The sequence below is a fragment of the Haliaeetus albicilla genome, chromosome 21 (genome assembly GCF_947461875.1).
Source record: "Haliaeetus albicilla chromosome 21, bHalAlb1.1, whole genome shotgun sequence".
NCBI classification, from domain to species: domain Eukaryota; kingdom Metazoa; phylum Chordata; class Aves; order Accipitriformes; family Accipitridae; genus Haliaeetus; species Haliaeetus albicilla.
Genome location: NC_091503.1, coordinates 6,793,068 through 6,810,374, shown reverse-complemented (window position 1 = coordinate 6,810,374; position 17,307 = coordinate 6,793,068). Strand labels below are relative to the sequence as shown.

Here is a 17,307-nt window from a genome sequence, read left to right as displayed (position 1 = left end):
AGGACACAGTTGGCCCTTTTGGCTGCCAGGGCATGCTGTTGACTCATACTGAACTTGCCTGAAGAATGACAAGTTAGAATTATATATATAAAAAGAAAAAAAAAAGAATTTTATGTGTAAAAATTAAAAAATATAGAGAGAATTGTGCATAAGAAGCCTGAAGAACTGTAAAGCTGAAATGAATTTTGATTTACACAGCAAAAGACTTTAGCCTTTGCTTTACTGATTGCTGAGAATCTATCGACTGACTCTTTCCTACAGGAATATTGTGATATACAATTGTGACCTTAAATTACTACCTTAGCTTGCCGTTTGAAGCGGTTATCTTCAAGAACAATTCTCCACCAGATGTTATTTTCATACAATCTGCAGAGTACATCAGAGCAAAAAAAGTATATTTTTAGATTTAGCAAAGCACTGTGTGTATTAAAGTAAATATTACAAAGCTGGAGCTGTCAGCTAAACTAAGGTAATACATACACACACTTATATGTATATATTAAGTTAATAATAAAAAGACTGACCAAGTTTTTGAGTGGTCACCTACGTCTTCACTGTGTTTTTCCCTAGAGGAAGTAGAACAAATTTAAAATTCACTTTTTTTTTCACAGTGCTGACACTGGGTTATTCAAGCTCCATTTGTAAGATCTCTAGTTTTCTCCTCAACTACTAATACAGGGTTTAACTTACAAGTTTAAATTTCTCTTGGATCTTCACGCTTACATACATCACAATAAAGTACAACTCCATTTCAAAGCCACCATTTAAATGAAAATCTAATAGAAAATTGCTGTAATGCTATAACACAAATGTAACAAAACTCATTCAGAACTCTTATATTTCTGTTGAGCTAGACATTTGAGCTTTAATTTCCTATCCCTTTTCCAAGCTGACATACGAAGGATAAATGAAAATTTTTTGTCACTTTTATGTCAAAGATTAACAGCCAACAAAATATCATTAGCAGTTCCTGCGTAATCCACAGCCTCTCCTTCATCCACTAAGCGGGTCACCTTGTCATAGGAGATCAGGTCAGTCAAGCAGGACCTGCCTTTCATAAACCCATGCTGACTGGGCCTGATCGCCTGGTTGTCCTGCATGTGCCACGTGATGGCACTCAAGATGATCTGCTCCATAACCTTACCTGGCATCGAGCTCAGGCTGACAGGCCTGTAGTTCCCCAGATCCTCCTTCTGGCCCTTCTTGTAGGTGGGCGTTCATGTTTGCTAACCTGCAGTCAACTGGGACCTCCCCGGTTAGCCAGGACTGCTGATAAATGATTGGAAGTGGCTTGGTGAGCACTTCCACCAGCTCCCTCAGTACCCTTGGGTCGATCCCATCTGGCCCCATAGACTTGTGTGTGTAATTGTTCATACAAACTCAGGCCATGTTACTTTCTCTGCAGATTTCTCACACAACAGTACAAACAAGAACAGTAGGTGCCCCCGCAAGTCCTATCCATTTCTATATATTCTTACCATATGTCTCATAAAAAGCCCATAGTTAGATCTAGCAAAATGAATGGGTGAGGAGAAGAAAATTCTTTGATTCTGAAGTAAGGAAGGTTGTTTCATTTCCAGTGAAACAATATATGCAAAATAAAATTTCTGTCTGAAGTCCTTAACTTTGAAAACACTGATATAGATTTAGAATTAATCAACCTGCCCTCCTCACAAGAGGTTCCACCCTATTTGATGCCAGCTGAGCAAAGCACTTGGACTTATTCCATCAACAGTGTATGAGTGTCTACACTGGCACTCAGTTCATGTCTTTGTCTTGAAACCCTGCAGTTCTTACATAAGTACTAAATTTCCATCCATTTCAGTTGAAGTTAACTGCGTAACTCAGTGCTTTGAGGAATCAAAAGCTCATAAGAAGCTCTTTTTTTTCCTTAGTATGATTTTTAATGAATAGCTTCAGTAATTTTATGCCATAAATTTTATGTTACAAATTTGGAGGTGTGCAAATCCAGTGATTTTTAAAAAGCTTTCTAAAAATATTCTGAAGTACCATTTATAATTGGAATTCAATATAAGAAATTAATCTAAGTGCTTTGAACTGTTAGTGTAATGTGCATTATATAGACATTTTAGCGGCTCAGCTACTGTCTGTTGTGTAATTCCCTGCATGAAATTTTGCTTTTTGATCTCCACAACCTAATCTTATTGGTTTGTTTCAAATATAGTGATGATAAGGGTTACAGCTGTCTGAAATACTAAATCCCTTATTTATAAAAGCTGGAAGAGCAACATAATAATTATATAACACTTCAAGGCATCCATTTTTTAGCTTTACCACGTTAAATAAAACAAATCACAAAAGGCCACAATCCCATACCCACAAAACCAGTGAATCAGGGCTGTGAAATGACCATCAAATAAACTGCCAGCTGTAGCCAATGAGATCAGAGACAGCGCAGGTGCATATAACCATAGTGATGCAACTGTATAACACACAATTACCAACAATTATACTCTTAGAGCTGAACAAGCATTTGATAGGTCCTTGATGTATCTTTTCTGAATTGCTTTGAGCAGCTCAGGACTCAACTTGATCAGAATCTGTTAAGAAACATGGAGGTCAGTATACCTGTGTACATATGAGATTTTGTTTTCCAACTGTATTTTTAAAATGCTAAAGGAACTGAAGAAAAGATTTAGTGAAATTAGAAAGCATATATTGGAAGAACTTGTGAAGTTCTTGGAGTGTTCTTTTAAATTCAGACAGTTGACTCTTCATTCAAAAGAAAACTTCATGGTGGTGTCTGCTCTAAAGGAGCCATGTGGTGGTGGATATGGGAACAAGCAGAGTAGATGGTAATCATACAAGTCTGCTTTGCTGCTAAAAAACCAAGACTTGCTTAGCCATGCTCTAAAAAACGTCATAGGCAGCTGAGCTCCCTGTTTACATATTTACTAGCATGTGCAACGGGGGGCACACTTCATTATCCATCTCATAGATATCCATTGCTTTGAAATATGCAGCACAAAATGTTATTGCTAATTCTATTTTCTATGGAGGAAATAAATGTCAAATATTCTGCTTTCAAACTAGTTCTAAAAGGGACAATATCTAAATATTTTAGCTTAGAGTCTGATAAATGTTTCTTCAGCAATATGACGCATATGTACATTCTCATAAATATGCAAAGAATTGTAAATAGATTCTTCCCATACTATGAGAATGAACTATTCAAAAACATTTTTATTCCATTTGATAACAAAAAGTAATACCTTGAAAACTTTAGTCAACTGAAAACTCTCCTACTTTATTTCCCAAAAGCAGCTCAAGTCAGTGTTCTCATATTGCACTTCTAGTTCAGGTTTTCTCTTCCCCCCACCCTCCCCAACATTAAGCTTAACATCTAAAACAAAGACGTTTATTTAAACAGAAAGAGGATACTTTGACAATTTTGTAATATTTTATAGAAAACAGTAAAGTGGGAGATTTTTTAATTTTTTTAAAAAACTAAAGTTAGAAAATTCCAGGTCAGCTTTCTACACCCTCAGGAATCAACAGAAAAAACCCCCAGATACTTTTACCTTAAGTAAAATCAGATGAATTATCTCATTAAGGTAAATCAATTATTGAGCGTATGTTCTTCTAAGTAAGCATTTTAGTGGAAATGAGGCACTAGTTTCTGCTCATATTAGTAACTCTAGGCAAGCTCCAAACCAAAGTGTATCTTATTGGCATTTACTAGTTATACAGAACCAAAAACTACATGTGCCTTTCTCTATAGTACATTTGTGATCTCTACTTTTTACCTTGATACAACAGCACGCATCTCTTTGCAGTGAAGGGACAGCTTAAGGTTACAATTTAACATACTTTTTATGTCAGGAAAGATGGTGTTGCCACAAAAAATTAATCTGGTCTCCCTCCTACCTTCACATAGTTTCAGCCATTTATCTGCAGTCTTTAACCATAGTTCTATGGTCAAACAGTGAATTTCTGTTGATCTAGATAAATCCAGAAATATATACATATAATACTCTGTGTGTGTGTAGATGTATAAACGTACATATATTTAAAAGTCTATTTTGATCCAAATCATCCTGCAGCTTTGTTCATTGCCCAGACAGCACAAAGTCCTATATAGCACAGAAGTGGAAATGAGCAGGAAGAACCTCAGAGGAGGGCAGTGAAAGTGCTGAGTTAAGTAATTTTTATTTGCAGATGAAACTATAAGAAACACAGTTGAAAAAGACTGTAAAATATGAATTACCAGGCAGCAACTTAACTTTTACTCTGCCTGATAGTCTAAGGGCTCACTGATGATGCTAAGATACAGAAAAGAAAAAAAAGACCTCAAATGTTCCCAATAAATAGTTAACTTACATTTATCATAAAATATTTTGAATTTTAGTCTTTTTAGTGAGTGGATTCAACTGTAAATGACCTAGTGATCTATTTTAATTAACTGAATAAATAAAAATCAAGAAAATATTATCTGTATATGCCACAGAGGCTACTGTTTCTCAAAGCTACTTTAGCACTATAGCGAATGTGCTTAGGTAGTGACTTCCACTGAGGGGATTGCCTTCAAAATTTCAGATGTATATGTTGAAAAATAAAAGACAATTGATTTTGATCCATTTTGATTAGAGCTATAGTTGGTTAGTGACTTCTTGCTAGGCCCTTACAGTGTAAATTATCATAGCATCATGAGCAAAAAGAGGTTTCTTTTTGTGGTATGATTGTAAACATCAAGCCAAAACAATGTGAGTAGTGAAAATTACTCTGGTTTGCATTTTAGACCTTCTTCGACTCCACATGCCATTTTTAGTGCCACTGAAGTCGGTATTAATTTATTCCTGAGAAATTTAATAAGAACAGCATTTGCTTTCATCAGTTTTACACTTAGTCCACTGTCTCCAGACCGTCTTGATTTCAGAATACCACTTAGACACGTGCTTAAGTGTTAGTAAGAGTCAGACAGACCTAGAGTTTTGTTTAAATGCAATGATGTGTTGACATGCTCTTCAAAATCAGGGCAAAAAATAAAACCACTAGAAGAATCATAATTTCCATTTGTTTGGTTTCTGACTTCTGCAGGGCTGACTTCCTGCAGACTTTGGGAACTTGGCAGGTTTTGGAGCATGTTTGGGAGCAGGGACCTTTGGATGTTGCAGAATGTATTGGTGCCCTGGTTTGTAACATTATAGTAGGAATAAAAAAAAGAAGGAGGGGAGGCATGTTTGAGAAAGACAACTACTATGTCATTCAGTTTTCTTTTGTTTTGCATTATGTTTACTTACTTGATAATCTTGTTTGTCCTTGGTATGTTAGAGAAAAATAATGACATTTTCAGCTTTTCCCTGTGCTGCCACCATTAATGAACTTTTCCACAAGAAGAAACTCCAGGGACATGACAGCTTTGCCTGATGTGTTTCCCTGCAGGTCCATGGAGAGAGCTGGCTTTGGAAACGGTTTCAGGGATGATTAAAAGCCATTTTGACTCTCTTCAGGAAGTAAATGAGAAAAAGCTGGTGACTCCTGGGAAGAAAGCATGAAGTACTAACGGGAAGGTATCAGTAAGGAAGGTCAGTCCTGACAGGAAGAACATACTCATTAGCAGACATTTTCAAAGAGAAGTTAAAAAAAATAAAAATCCAAGCGGATCAATGAGTTAAATCACCTGGATTTCAGTCATATCACCAGTCAGCTTCAAAGATGGAGACTTGCATGGTCTTCCAGTAAAATGGCTGTGAAAAGTAGTGGGTGTACAAAATTAATACTAAACGCTACACAGCAAGACACGTTACTGTGGAGAATTTGGAGGGAAGCCATGAGGGTGTACAGGTGCCGTTCACTGAGCAGAGGGTTGTTCCAGACGCTTCATCACCTGGAGGTGGCAGGACTGGGAGGACTTTGCCAGTCCGGGAACCAGAGGCCACGCTGAAGGACTCGTCTCGTGCCTTTGTACCGGGTGCAGGTGCCCAAGTGTCAGCCATGGTGGGCTGCAGGGGCGGCCGCCTCTGTGAGGAGAGACTGGGGGCCGCCCCGGGCCAGACCGGCCCCAGCCGGTTCCTGCCGGTTCCCGCCGGCTCCAGCGGCCCCACCGCCGGGCACAGCGGAGCCCCTCAGCCTCAGGCGGGGGCCTCAGGGAGTAGAAACCCCCTTTCAACAAGACCCAGGGCCAGCACAGCAAACAGAAGTAGAGAGAAAACCTTTCATATTTAAGCAAAGAGTTTTGAGTAAAGCCTCGGGGAATATTCAGACTGAATAAGAAAAAGACATGTTCCTTTTCAGGAATAATACCACGTTGTGAATAGTACTTCTTAACTAGATTTTAGAGTGTTTCTTGTCTCCTCCTGATGTCGGCATAAAGGATTGTACTTTAACAACAGAATACGAGTGAAAGGGTAATTGATAACCCTGATTCAAATGACTGTGGAAAAGTGTATTTGCACGGTGCAGGTCAGAGTTGACAGACCTGTTGGTACCTGCGTGGCTCTGGCCACTGAGAAGACACTAGCCTTACGCTCAACCGTGCAACTACTGACTGATTCAGACAAAATGAATGAAATAAAAGTAATTTTTCATTTTATGATGTCTATTTTGTAGAGGTGTTCAAAGAGAGAAAAGAGCAACTGAATGATTTTACAGATTCTGCTTCCTTTATTTTTCAAAAATTTTGCACAGGACTTCAGAATGTACTGTGAATGAGAGATTATAAAAAATAAAACATACTCAGGCAATAGTTTTTCTGCTCTAGTAATTGCACGTCCTAGTACAGAAAACTGTGACTAAACCCAGTTTTAAAAATTCAAATAGAATTTCTAATATTAAAAAGAAACCCCTATTGTATGAAATCAGGAAGACACTGAAGAGAGGCAGTCACCTGTTATCTAAAAAATAACAGAATAACAAAACCCAAGAACAGCTTAATCTTCGTCAAAGAGCACAGCAAGATAAATTTTGAAATAAGAGAAAAACTGGAGTACATCTGCAACACAACCAGTTCCTGTCTGAAATAGTCATTAAAGGCAAATTAATAATTTTCATCACTAATCTGTCTTTATAAAGCATAACTGTTTTTTATTAGGGCATGTTGGTACTTATTAATAGAAATCCTCCTACTTAAAATAGCCACTGGAAGGAGATTTCAAATAAAGTTTTTGAACAAGTTTATGTACCATTGCTCAGCTTCAGTAATATAATTCTGCTGATTTGTACAGTGTAACAGTATTCAATTTCTAGTCCTAATGCAAATAAGGGCATCACAGTCTGGCATTATATCAACAAAAAACAACTTCATGCACAGCTTGATGGTACGTGGCAACTTTTGTAACCTAATCCAGAAGCCAGCTTTCTCCTGGAACAGCTGTCATATATCTATATATCTCCCTTCTTTAGTACTGCCAGGTACTTACCTGCAATGCAGCATTTTCAGGACTTCAGTCTTTTCATTCTCATTACACCTTAGGACCCTATTTCTGTCTAATATGCAGGTTTGATAGTTGCTATACTTGTTATTTTCCATATAGCTTGCTATCTTTTTAAACTGCAAATATTTTTAAACCTAGGTACAATAACTAGTTTACTCTTCCCCATTTCTTTGCCCTGAAATAGCTTTATTGCACTGTGATTGTTGCATCTTAAGGCTCTCTTAAGAACCAGATCTTGGTGCTACATTATTCCTTCTGTTGGAGGAGGCGGAGGGGGATGGCAGGCCAAGAAGGCATCACTCATGTCTCAAACTTCTCATATTTCCATTGCCTGTTGCCTCTCCTCATGAGTGAGAAGCTTCCACAAATGAATTCTGGAAATACTATTTTTAAAGGTGTCCTGATCTTTTACCCTCACAAAGGGTAAAGTGCAAAGGATAAATTCAAACCATTAATCCATGGATTAGATCTCTTTTTTCCTGTGCAAAGCTGTATTAATTTTACAAGTACTACAGGCACTTGCAGGACAAATCTCCAATTTTTCTTCTTCAATATTTATTATGGCTTCACATAATCTAAATCATGACCACTGTAGGACACAAACTGTGCTTTAACTGTTTGTTTAACAGTTATCCTACTATACCCCTTATTCTTCTTGGATACAGATGAGAACACAATGGCAAATTTATTTTTGCTCGGCAACGTTAATATCCACCACCAGTGACTGAGAACAAATCAGTTAATTAGAATCTGCATTACCTTGGCATGGAAGTGGAACAACTGATAAGCAACACAGTGGAAAGAGACTGTACAAATACGCATTTTTCCTTTCAAACTATTGCTTTTTAGCTCTGTTCATGGAAGGCCATGAGGATAACCCACCAGGGCTGAGAACAGGATGCAGGCTGAACAAAACTGATCAATAATGGGAGGTAAATGTGACTTACATTTCAGATATCTAAAAATGTCTAACAAAAAGTCGCCGTTACAGCTAACACTTATTTTAGAATTTCTCTTCTTCACCAGTGTTCACAAACAAACTTAGGGCATGGTGCTATACGGACAGTAAATAACAGGTAAGTATCAGAACCGAGCATATTTTTATTCTGTGGTTAAATTAATTTAGGTATCCGACCTGCACACAAAGGATGGAAACAATGTATAGTGACCCAACCAGCTGCCACCAGAAGTGATACTGTGTGGTAAGACATGCCAGACTTACATTCTCTCCCAAGCAATAGGTTAAGAATTCCCTTGTTACAAAGATAGTGGGAACTTTGGTCTGAAGGCTTGCAATAAATGTTACTGTTGTTCTACTAAGGCAACATGGACACTATGGCTGGCAAAGAATAATGAGTAAACAACTGGAAAAAAAATAATTATTCCATCAGTTTCTATTTCCCTAATCATATGTAAATAAAAATATGGTACCCTTCAATTACAAGTATGAGCACAAAACCTGCTTCAAATCCATCCTTTACCAGAAGTAGCATGGATTACATGAAAATCCAAGCTTTCAAAGAAAGAAAGAGGACTGAAAGACAAAAAAAAAAAAAAAAGAAAAAAAAGAAAAAAGAAAGGAATACATTTTCTAATATGAGTGGGTGATGAAAACAAAAAGCAAAAATAAAAAGTGCAAAGGATAATTCTATTTCTACATAATTTTCTCGAGTCTTCAGAAAACCTGACACCATGGCTATATTTCACTTCACTAAAAAGTTAATATCATCTGCACAGCAACTATTCATTCTGAAATATAAATTACTTTAAAAAAAAAAATCCACCAGTTTTGCTACAGAATTGTTCGTCTGTTGCAATGAAATGCTGCAGAATCTGAAAGCCATTCCCAGAGAGTCTTGACCTTAACTGAAACCTTTCGAATGATTTAGCAATGCATAACAATTATGCCTCAAATCTTAATATCAAAGAAGTGTATCTAAAAGATTGTCTAGTACATAGTATCTCCACTAAGTCTAAGTCTTTGAATACTTCCAGCTTATTTATATGTAGCCCTTCATATCAAGCTGGAAAAAGCTTGTTGGATTGTTTTGTGCTAGTTTCTTTCTTGCTTTGGTTTTTTGGTTTGGGTTACTATTCTTGAATTTTACACTCTGTACGTTTCTGGTTCAGCTCCTAACTCAGATGACTGTCATGAGGGCATAAAATGTATGACCTTCCCATGAAACAAAGGATTGTTGCCAGCTATACAATATTTTGCTATCATTTCTATTTAGTCATTTTATTGTTTTCAGCCTCACTGAGTGTCTGCCCTTTGCGCATTAAGGAGTAGGATGACCATTTGGCACAATTCTGTATGAGTAGACTCTCCTGTTTAAGATACGGGACCTCACTTTCTACAAATTGATAAGCACAAATACATAGATGTTTTGCCAACAGTTTAAAGAAAAAATAAAAAGTCCAAAATATTTTAGAATATATTCTTTATTAGAGAATTATTGCAATGCATATAGTAGATAGATAGAATTATAATCCCTATTTCCCTTCTGAATGCATATGTACTTTATTAAAAAAATAAAACATCTTCCTATCCTAAAAGAGTTTGGGGTTTGAAGGTTGGAGTTTGGGAGTGTTGATTATTTCTTTTGTATCCACTGGTTTATAAGCCTGGCTGTCCTCTGAGATGTAGCTTGTGGATTGAAGGACATTCATTCCTTATCATAAAAATAAAGATGAAATTTATGTGAGGGACCAAAGGCCACAAAATATTACTGAGTGGCAGTTAGGGTCTTGAGGTTATTGGTAGGGGGCTTTAGAAGCTGTCACCGGTATCAGCCTCCTGCTGCCAAGAGGCTTCAAAGGAGACTGGTCCTTTCCCCTGCAGTCCTGCCTTGTATTCACATGTATTGAAGAAAGAACTGAACAGCTCTGTGTTGAACTTTAAGTTCATCACGTGGAGTTGTCAAGTGGTTCATAGTTCCTAACACTGTAATCTGACAGACAAAATCCAGGCAAGTAAATAAGGTAACAGCAAGGAAAAAAAATTCTCAGTCCTAGAATTTTTGGGGAGAGGATGACTGGGGTTGTAACTATTTTTCTGGTGAAACAAACAAAATCCTTCCCTCTTTGCTTGGTATTTCATAGGATACATTGTTATTAAAGCTCTTCTGCATTGAAGATACGGTATTTCATAACTTGTCAAAGTTTGAGACTTTTTAAAATATATTTTAAAAACAAAGGTATTTTGGGACTGTTAATATAAACACTCAACAAACCAGATTTCTTGTATATTCTCAGTTGTTGTCATCTGTGTTCGTACTGACAGTATGCACAGGCACCTCATTTATTTTTTTTGGACCGGTTTGTGAGACCTTACATAGCAGGTCACATAAGGAGAGAGGGCACCACTGGACACATGGCAGAGGCAATGCTGTGGCTCATCCCTGCTGTGGGAAAATGTAACTTCTTGCTGGGTTCCTCTGAGCCTGCAGCCCAGGACCCAGACCTTTCTACTGCTCTGTGATCCCACAGAGGCAGATGTAGCAGGTCAGCAGATCTGCAGGACAGGCTATGCAACTGTCTTTGGCACAGGTGATCCCGGTTGCCATAGTGTATTATCCTCCTTTTCTGTGCAGAGGCACCGTGGCCGAGGAAGGAGCATCCCAACCAAGCACAACATGCAAGAGTGACCCAGTCAGAGTCCTCCTGGCTCTGCCAATTTTGTGCATCTGGCCAGGTCATTTCGAGAGCTCGCTGCTGTCTGCACCTCTGGCTTTGTAAAGTGAGAATGACAGCAGCCTTCTCTGCACTCTGCCTTGAGACACATGAATAAAAGCTTAAAGCAGCTCTACTGGGTCATAAGTAACTAAAACTTTGATTCACATAAGTGCACATTTCCAGGCAGTAGTTTTCCTGTGTTAACTACATCAGGATGATATCCCACACCTTCCTGAGCCAATTTAGGAGACAACGTACAGCACCCAGTTCACTTGTCCATTTTCAGGAACATCCTTCCTGAGGAGGTGCAGTTCCAGGAGGTGAGACTCACACCAGCTCACACAACAAAAAAGCGGCTGCTGGGCAATGTGACAGCCAAAATTCACCATCCTCTCTCATTTCCATCAATAAAATCATGACTGCAAAGCCCATGGTACAGGCCCAAATTCTTCCCACTTAATTTTAATGATCTGAGATGTCTAAAATACTGTTTTTAAGTCAGAAGAGAGGCAGGCACCCCCAAATATTGATTTCAGTTCACTTAAGATATACATGAAGAGACTTATCCTGCTCCTCTTGGTAGGCTAAACTAAGGTATAAACCCTGGGCATATTCTGCATTCTTCTTATGAATATGTAATGCAGTAAACCTTATATTTGTCTATAGGTACAGAAACTGTGTTAGATTGCTACAGGACGCATTTACTAATACACTAGTAAAATGATTCTAAACTGCTTCAACGCTATAATATTTTCATATATATACATGAATCTTTTTTCTAAAATGTGAGCATAACTCATACAGGAAGTTATGCAAAACAGAACAAATTATGCAAATAGCATTCTTTGAATTTTTGAATTAAGTGTTATGCTCTGGAGTACACAGAACACACATTGAATCCTTGATGACAGGAAGAGACTTTATATTTAGATTACATTCCAACAATGACCATTTATGTTGCTCTTTTCTGACCATCAGAAAGAGACTTGCCAAACTTCAGTACCCTGTTATGTCTGTTCTGGTTTGAAAACCCAGTCACGTGGGACCAACTCAAAAATCTCATAATTAGGACTTGACATTGGTTTGACAGCTGGAGCATGAAGTGTGAGCATAGCCTAGTTGCTCTGACATTCTGAAATATAAAAATGCAAAGCCACCTGAGAAACCACATGAAAGAAATTCCACTACCCTAAACTGTGCATATTAAAAGACTTTGAAGCTCCCAAGATGAGCTGATTTGAAATCTCTCCTTGTCTGTGATGAAAAAGTAGTACTGTCAGGCTTTTTGGTAGAAAGGTGAAAGTTTCAAGTAAGGTCCCTGTGTTATTCCAGGATTACCTCTCTCAGATGGTAGCATAGCACTTAAACTACGGTCACAGTTAATATGCAGAGTCTCCTGTCATAAGAAAAAATGAGAAAGGGAAGTAATATTTGCTTTGCTTACTATATTAAATTAGTAAATTCTTATTACTTGAATATACAAAATAGAGCAGCTTAATTCATTCCTTGAGGCCACAAATACTCTAACACATGTTCTTAAAAAAATCAAATTAGAATTTTGACTCACTAGGTTGATTTTACTTTACTATGCATTTCTTGTTAAGAGAAAACAGAACTTCACCGTTATATGAAACTAAGAATTTCTGATTCTATTAAACAGAGAAGCCAACACCAGTCAGCATAGGGTTAGTGCTGAAAGAAGGAAAAAACTCACAGTCACAGGTGGGGTGAGGCTTGAACCATGCTGCCAATAGCCTTGATTTTGAAGACAACGTGCCATGTAAATGAAACACAGGAAACTGAATTTCTTTCAGAATTACAGGGTTATTCCTCTAATAACAAATTAGCTCATTTAATACATCATCCACTAAATATCTGATCAGATTGTGACATGCCATCTACACTTTTAGATTCGAGAAGTAAAGTATACTTCACATTCTGTCTGAAAGGGGTATTTTTAAAAATCTGTCGTGGTTTAACCCCAGCCAGCAACTAAGCACCACGCAGCCGCTCACTCACTCCCCCCCCATCCAGTGGGATGGGGGAGAAAATCAGGAAAAGAAGTAAAACTCCTGGGTTGAGATAAGAACGGTTTAATAGAACAGAAAAGAAGAAACTAATAATGATAATGATAACACTAATAAAATGACAACAGTAGTAATAAAAGGATTGGAATGTACAAATGATGCGCAGGGCAATTGCTCACCACCCGCCGACTGACACCCAGCCAGTCCCGGAGTGGCGAATCCCTGCCCCCCACATCCCAGTTCCTAAACTAGATGGGACGTCCCATGGTATGGAATACACTGTTGGCCAGTTTGGGTCAGGTGCCCTGGCTGGGCATGAGAAGCTGAAAAATCCTTGACTATAGTCTAAACACTACTGAGCAACAACTGAAAACATCAGTGTTATCAACATTCTTCACATACTGAACTCAAAACATAGCACTGTACCAGCTACTAGGAAGACAGTTAACTACATCCCAGCTGAAACCAGGACAAAATCACTCCTAGAGTCAAATCGGTTGCAAGCAGTCACAGGGTGCTATGCCAAGGTATGGGCTTTCGATTTCCTCAGATATTTAAGAGAGTGCTATATCAGTGAAAATTTAAATGGAAGTAAAATACTCATCAGGCAGATGGGAAGTACCTTTCACGGAGTCAGATGCTAGATGGCCACTTTAACACAAGGCAACTTTCCTCTTTTACTGAGAAAAAGATACTGAGAAGCATTTCTACAGTGAAATAAAGCAATGACCTGGCCATTAAAGAGTAGGAAGTCACTGCAGAGAAAAAGAAAGGTGGGGAAAAAAAACAAAAACAAAACTCTGGTTCTTGCCTCCATCTATGCCCCTCCATCCCATCCCCCCATCCTATGTCATGTCCTCCCCCCGAGGTTCTTGTTGAAGCACCTGAGATCTCATACTTTCATTCTGCAGATATTTATTAAAATGAAGTAAATACATTAAAAAGTATTCCTTAAAGCCAGAACCACCAGTACACCTCAAGCACATCATTACCCCAGCATGACTTTTTTTTTGTTGTGGTTGCAATCAAAAAATCAGTAATAAGCTGCACCCATTAACTCCATTTTTGTATACTCTTTATAAAGAGTGATTGTCAAATTATACCCTTTATGTAAATGTACATATCAATTTACAGAGTGTTTTTTCTGGAATGCAAGCTAAACATTTTCCAATGGAAGGAGAGATGGAGAGAAATGAAAAGTATTTGGAGTCTGAAAAACTGTTCTTCCTTCCTTTCCAACCACTGCCTCAACTTTGAGAGGATTATGGAGTATAATGTGAAATGAGATCCCTTCGAAGGCTAGACTCAGTTTTGTGAAGAAAATCTGATGGCTAATGGCTGCAGAAGAACCAGTTTTTTCTTAGGAAGACTGTGAGGCACCTCTTAATTTTCTAGCCAACTCTTATATGCCAAAATAAACTTTTAAGCCAACTGAAACACTGATAAACACAATTAATTTCTTTTTAATTCTTATCCTTTGTGTCCTCATTAAACTTCTGTAGAGGTTTCTATCTATACAAAACCATGCTGGGTATTTTGAATTCGGTGAAGAGTTACCTGTAATTACTGGAGTGAGACAAAGTGGCAACTCATAAAAATGGATTCTAAGATGCTCTAGAAGTGTCCAGTTCCCCACAGCATCGTTCCAGTATGAAGAAGAGTCTGCTGGTGAGCACTGATAGCCAGGAAAGCACTCCGCACAAGGCAAGCACAATATAGCAAGGAGCACGCTTACATACTAGTGCTGTACCAGAAAGCTCAAAGGGCCTCACTATAAGCTGTCCGCAACTGCAGCATTGTTTTATTGTTAGCTTGCTTTCTGGACAGTTATAGCTCATGCCATTTATCACTCTCCCAGACTTGCCTAGGCCATCTTAATAATTTGCTATTATAGAAAATACTAAGCTCCCAGAAGCACCCTATGACAACAGGCTAGTTTTGCTGGTTTATGAAAGGTAAAGCCAGAATTCATAATTATCGTGTATTTGCATATGTGTTCACAATTTAGGTAAGTATCCACTGCATATGAAAAGCAGAGAAATGTTAGCAACAAGTTCCAGACAGTGAGAGCAACTGCAGGGTGGATGGACCACATACCCTGCAGCCCTAGAAATGGGATTTGTGGAAATTAGGTGGAGTATAAACCAAGGAGAATAAAAGGAGCATGGCTACTAGGCAAAAGAGAACCTGGGGCCAACTAAAATGACACTGGGGAAGGGAAAAGTGCTATAAATTGTTATCATTGTCTCCCCAGCATATGATTTCTTGCTGTCTTTCTTTTTCTCCAAAACCTCTCGCTCTCATCAGTTGGGCTCCCCATACTTATCTTTTCCTGAGCTCTTGCTACCATCTGTGTTTATCCCATCAGTCCTTTTCTGTTGCTATAGGTGAGGCAATGATGGGCAAAGTATTCTCTTCCTTACTACACTGAGAAATGGCAGACAAGACAGAAATAACTAGAAACAGCTCATTTGGCTTCTTTCCTAGCAGATGCCACAATTACCCTTCATGTCACATTGTATCTGACAAAAGCTCATGACCTTCCACTTCTTGGAGTCCAAAGGGATGCCTCATATTGAGGTGGATCAGAAGAAATGAAATATTGGTGTGGTAGATGATGTTAAGCTGTCTCCATATGCCCATAAGTGCACTATCTGAGTAAGCATCCAGACAGCATTCAGTATTTTCTGCTTGCTAAATCAAGAAAACTGACACATGATAAATGTGCTTTATTGAGTGTACTTGGTATTATTTAGAGAAGTCCATCTTTCTAAAAAAAATAAATTATCATTCTCCTGCTATATGTGAACACAGCTCCTACAGACATGATTTCGTGGTCTGCACAGTTGGTCCCCCAGAGCAGATATTTAACAGTGCAGGCTATATGGTAACCTATTCTGTGTGTAGCAACTGCTATTTCCTCCATTTTGTAGAATAAAAATACAGCTGGTTTTATTTCCATTGGTATTGCTTTTCCAGGACCAGACCGCTTAATATTGCTATTTTAATTCTGAAATGGGCATTGCAAGACTTAAAGGAAGCTTTTTACTGTACACCAGAGGAAACTTTCACATTTGATTCCAGGTAGTATTGTAACAGCACAAAATGCCAACAAGATAAGATGAAGAACTGAGCTACTTAAGGACAGGAAGGATATTTTCTTTATCTGATACTGGTCTTTATATTAGCTCAACAAAAGGCTAGCAAAAACACCTTAATCTATGGCATTCTGCTTAATATTTGCCATTTCATAGACTTGTGCAAAGAATTCAGAATAAAGTTGGAATACTTCTTCTGCTATGTGGCTTTGTGACCAATGAATAGAAAGGTTAATAGGAACCTCTATTAAAATGTTAATAATTACTTTTTGTAATAGCATTGACTTATCTCCAATGCTTCCATTTAGTCTAGGTAGGAAAAGAACACATTAAAATCAGATAAATTTTAGATCAGTAATATTTTGGAGAATTTGATTTCTGTAAAACTATAACTTATTCCGAAAGCTTGTGTAAAACCTAGCTGTAAATGTGATTCTTTCTACTATAGTCTTCTCAGCTACAACCACAAAGGTAAATGAATTTAAGTATCAATGAAATAATATGTTTATTAAACATAGTTCTCTTGAAGGAGAAAATATGACAGAGTAACAGAAAAGGTATTATGAACTTGTCTTGTTAGCAGTTGGGAAGTACCACTGTTGATCTTGTGCTATGAATGTGTTATGTGCATTGAGAGGCAGAAATCGACCCCCAAAATAAGGCAAGGAGAATGCATAATATCACATTAACAAAGGCCACTGAGAGGGTAAGTCTGCACAAGATATTTAGAAAGGTAACATGTTGGCTAGTCAAAGCTCCTCTGTACTGCAATAGAGCTGCTATCAAAATGAACAGGTTCCTATAACAGGTACCTATAACTAGAGCTCTTTTCCCCCCAGAATTGGGGGGAGGGGGAGCAGAGAACCTGAAAGTTTTTGAGATAATGGAGGGGGGCACTACTTTTTTGGCAATATGTTCAAAGGAAATGGTCTACAGCAGTGATAACTAATGCTTTCAAAGATGACTGAATTCCCTCTTTCATCATGATCTAAGTGTCCAGGTATAAATTTAGAGGTTTATATTTTCTTTAGTCCAAACCCACAAGCTCTGGCACGCGTAGCTTTGTTGATTTATAACGCTGCCACCCTTGGTGTCTGCCCTTCCTCTCCTTCG

The 17,307-nt window shown here is 38.1% G+C and overlaps 1 long non-coding RNA gene across 1 annotated transcript in view; it reads left to right on the top strand.

The window, feature by feature from the left end:
- The window catches only part of LOC138690258 (uncharacterized), a 37,107-nt gene extending 20,374 nt beyond the window's left edge, over nt 1–16,733 (top strand). Inside the window, exons 2-4 of the long non-coding RNA XR_011329059.1 lie at nt 5,404–5,546; nt 8,244–8,326; nt 14,601–16,733. This is a non-coding gene — a long non-coding RNA (uncharacterized lncRNA). The remainder of the gene's footprint in view (nt 1–5,403; nt 5,547–8,243; nt 8,327–14,600) is intronic.
- Nucleotides 16,734–17,307: the final 574 nt, after the last annotated feature.